The sequence below is a fragment of the Hemibagrus wyckioides genome, linkage group LG06 (assembly GCF_019097595.1).
Source record: "Hemibagrus wyckioides isolate EC202008001 linkage group LG06, SWU_Hwy_1.0, whole genome shotgun sequence".
NCBI lineage: Eukaryota > Metazoa > Chordata > Actinopteri > Siluriformes > Bagridae > Hemibagrus > Hemibagrus wyckioides.
This window is the reverse complement of record NC_080715.1, coordinates 37942501-37946597: the sequence shown is the minus strand read 5'-3', so window position 1 is coordinate 37946597 and position 4097 is coordinate 37942501. Positions and strand designations below refer to the sequence as shown.

The 4097-nt window shown below is 37.7% G+C and overlaps 1 long non-coding RNA gene across 1 annotated transcript; it reads right to left on the bottom strand.

Moving 5' to 3' along the window:
• Window positions 1–230: 230 nt before the first annotated feature.
• Window positions 231–1362, bottom strand: LOC131353767 (uncharacterized). Its single transcript, XR_009204663.1, has 3 exons — window positions 1154–1362; window positions 704–818; window positions 231–598 (listed from the first exon to the last, which is right to left on the bottom strand). It is a non-coding gene; the product is annotated as an uncharacterized LOC131353767 (long non-coding RNA).
• Between the last annotated feature and the right edge of the window lie 2735 nt (window positions 1363–4097).

Here is a 4097-nt window from a genome sequence, read left to right as displayed (position 1 = left end):
TGTTGCTATTGGTCAGTCTGGGCAATTATAATACCGTTTTGAGTAATCCCCTCCCTTTTCCCTTTTGTTATATGTATGTATATATATATATATATATATTTATATATATATATATATATATATATATATATATATAAATTTTTTATTTATATTTATTATTTATTATTATTTATTTATTATTATTTATATATTTATTTTATAGACATTTGGGAGAGACATGTTGATTAAATGTAAGAGTTTTATTAAATAGACATATGAAATATAAGTACACAAAAAGTAGCCAGAGATTAATGTCATGGCATTAAATGTCTTTTTGCTGCCTGGGGTCGTAGGTATGCGGTGGCGTTCTGTTAGATGGAAGCCCAGTTCGCAGATGCCAGTGATGCAGTGCTGCACACTTTGAACTGGCTTCTAGTCTCGCCTGCAGCTTAGCACACAGATTGCTGAGCTCCTGGCTGCGGAACGATGGAGGTCTCACAATCCACCCCGAGACTCCATCAACGGCACCATCTTCTTTGCCTAACATCAGGTCAGCGGTGATTCCCCTCCAGAAGACCACTTTGTCCGCAGCCAGTACACTTTGCTTCGCCTCTAAGTGCTGAAAACACAATTGTTACATATAATAAGCAACATGTACATCATAACAGTTTATAATGATGCAACAAAAATAAGTAAAACGAATTTATTTCTAAATCGGTCTTACCCTCTTCCTCCTCTGGCAACTCCGGGCTGAGGTCTTATTAGCTGCAGCCACATTTGCTAGCTCTGGCTGTACCGGAAATTTCTATGCATGGTTTCATAGTATGTATTGCAGGCAACTAGAAAAAAATGAATGGGTTTGTTAAAAAACACAACCAACCAAACATATCTACACAGATAAATAGCAAAAGCAGAATTAAGAACAACATGGTGACAACAAAATATAATAACACTTTATACTTTATGTGGCTTGGACGAACTTTCGGTCCTAGCTTTGTGTTGTTCTTGTGTTTGAACTCTATGTTGTGTGTTTATGTAGCACCAGGTCCTGGAGAAATGTTGTTTCATTTCACTATGTACTGCGTCAGCGATATGTGGTTGAAATGACAATAAAGCTTCTTGAATCTAACAAGTAAATAACAACAACAACAACAACACAGTGAAAATTACTTACCAACAAAGTCAGTTTTATCCAGGCCTTCATCACGCAATTCCGGGCTTATGGATAGTGCTCCACTAAAAGGAGGTGACCGTCTCATTATATGGCGAGTTTAATCTGTGGAGGCAAAAAGTACAGAGTTAAAACAACGTGTTTATTTGCTTCTGAAATAACAGAGTGCATGTTAGCCCATATCTTTCATCCGTGATCTAGCACCTGATTGGCCGAGGCTCGTCACATGCGAAGTGACGTAACCAGGAAGAGCTCGGAGAGCATTAAACTGTACAGTGGAGCCTCTGTCTCCATTCCAGCAAACAGTCTTGGATGAGGATGACAGAAATGCGATGTTGACCATGTAACATCAAATGTAAATGAAAATTGTATAACTGAGATTGACTGTTTTGCCAAGACATGCAAAAGGGTAACCCACCATTGACCCTGTAGCAGAACCACAGCTGGCTATTATCAAGAGGTTTATTGTTGTACATGTTGTGTCAAAAGGTAATAATTTAAACATGTCATTGCACAAGTCTCCTGGCTTCATCCCCATCCAGACCATCATTTTTATGAAAAACCCATAGAAATTTGGAGTTTGCAGGGAAAGACATCTGATACCCAGCATCATTTCTCCCTGTTGAGCACATTGTCGGAACAGAAAAAGTTACTGTAGTCATGCCACTATGTACAGTGGTTGAGGTCTAGGAGTGCTGTGAGGATCAGACTATTGTCTTAAAATGTTATACTATTTTTTTTAACTTTATTTAATCATTTGCTATATACTTTTAGTTGTATACAATAAAAAGTATTTTCTGTTCTTTAATTTGGAGCCTTAGAGATACAACATTTTGTTCCACTGTATGTTCCTACATGTAGCAGAATGACAATAACGCTCAGTTGATTTCACTTTCATTAAATGTGTTAGATAAATAAACTGAATTGATAAAGCACTGAACAAATGTGGATTTTCTTTATTTTGGTATTGTTGTTTTTTAAAAAAACATTTATTTGTTATATATAATTATATATATATATATATATATATATATATATATATATATATATATATATATATAAGAAAATCCTCATTTTCAATGCTTCATATATATATATATCACACACACACACTGTCAGGAACTGCTGGACTGTTCCCTGCCTGGCCTGAGGAGGGCGCTGGCAGGTGAACCCGAGAAGCCTGCTTGTTCGTGTGTCGTTCGTGTGATTACCTGTCCTATTGTTCTCTCCCCTGATTGTTTCACCTGTACCCAGTTTACCCTAATGTCTAGCCCTATAAATAGGGATCCTTTTATGCTTGTCTTTGTCTGTGATTGTTTTGCTGTTACTTGTGCCGTGGTTCCAGGCTGTGGCTGCTCCTGTTCGGCTTTCGTATTAGTCTTCAGTATTCTCAGTTTACCATGCCATGTCTCGTCACCTGTCTGTTTCCCCATGTCCTGTCTTTATGTAATAAAGCAGCGGTTCGCTAAATCCTGTGTCTAGGTCTGCGTTCAGCCATGTGCTAGCGTGGGCACGTGCACCATGGACGGCCTGGGTTCAAGCCCCGCCTAGGGCGAGGATCCCGGCCGTGACACACACATTTGTTTATTATTATTAATGTTTTGTGTCTTTTAGTGGTATACAAGGTAATTAGTCTAACTAGACGCGATGTGATATGATCATAGTCCGCACACACATACTTACATACAAGAGCGTACATGCATAGAGAGATACACCCCTCCACTTCTTATGGCTTTCCTTATAAAACTTGAGGGATTTATTATATATTTCTGCTATTAAACGTCTATAATCAGTCTCTCCTCATCCATTTTTGATGATTAATATTAATTAATGCGCAGAACTTTCATTGTGCTCTCTGTATAGGAGCTGTCAGCCATCAGCCGCTTTCTAAAACTGGTTAGTCTGGTCAGGACAAAAACTGATTAACATGGAAAAGATCCATTTTATGGCGTGTCGCTGCATCATGTCGCGTGTAGTTAGGACACGATGTAAGACAAATCTCAATTCAAAATTCAAGCAACAATTTAAAAGTCTATAATTAAAATAAGACTGAGCTTTTTACACTAGATTTTCTTTACATTTGGGTAATAAGCCCACTCTCAATCAGTGAATCCCCCCTCCCCACACTACCCTGGTTTGCATTTGTATAGCTCACTGTAGTCATTTACATATAAAAGCTAAACCCAGGCCAAGGAGATAGGAACATGGGGGGGTCAACTGCCAAGCCTATTTAATGTCAATTTTTGGCAGTTCCCGACAATTCTCTGTGCTGCCTGCACATTCCCATGAACAGTCATTACCCTGAAATTCTGTGGCAATTTACAGTGTCGTTAACTGAGGAAAATCCCACTTTTCATGCAGTGTGTGTGTGTGTGTGTGTGTCAGTATTTACAGGGCACAGGTATTTGTACATGGACACTACACAGGAAAAACTAACCCTTATATAAAGACAGGCTTTATAGCTTGTAAGCTGTTTCCTACATAAAGTGCTTAAAAATAAAAATATAAACATCACAGTAGAAGAAAATATGAAGTACTACAGCGGGACAGTCTGACTCAGTCACTCATACAGAATAAGTAATGTGTGCTGGACACTCCTGTGTCTGGGGAATCAGTTTTAAACAAATGACCAGCGAGGATCTAAGCAGATTGACTTTAACAGAAACTTGCTGCTCTACAGATTCAGAGGAAAAAAGTTCAGATTCAGCTCAGTCAATATTTCAGTATTCAGTAACTAATGCTTTGGTGTGTGATGGACAATTACAGTATTTGTGCAGTAATCTTATTCTGCTTTACATAAAAAAATATGAAAAATAAATTTTACTTGGTGACTGGTCAAATATCAACAATAACAGTTGATCAATATGGGTTATGCTGTATAACATCAGTAATGTTAATATATGATTAACTGATTGATTAAGAGTTACTGATTACGTTAGCTTACTTA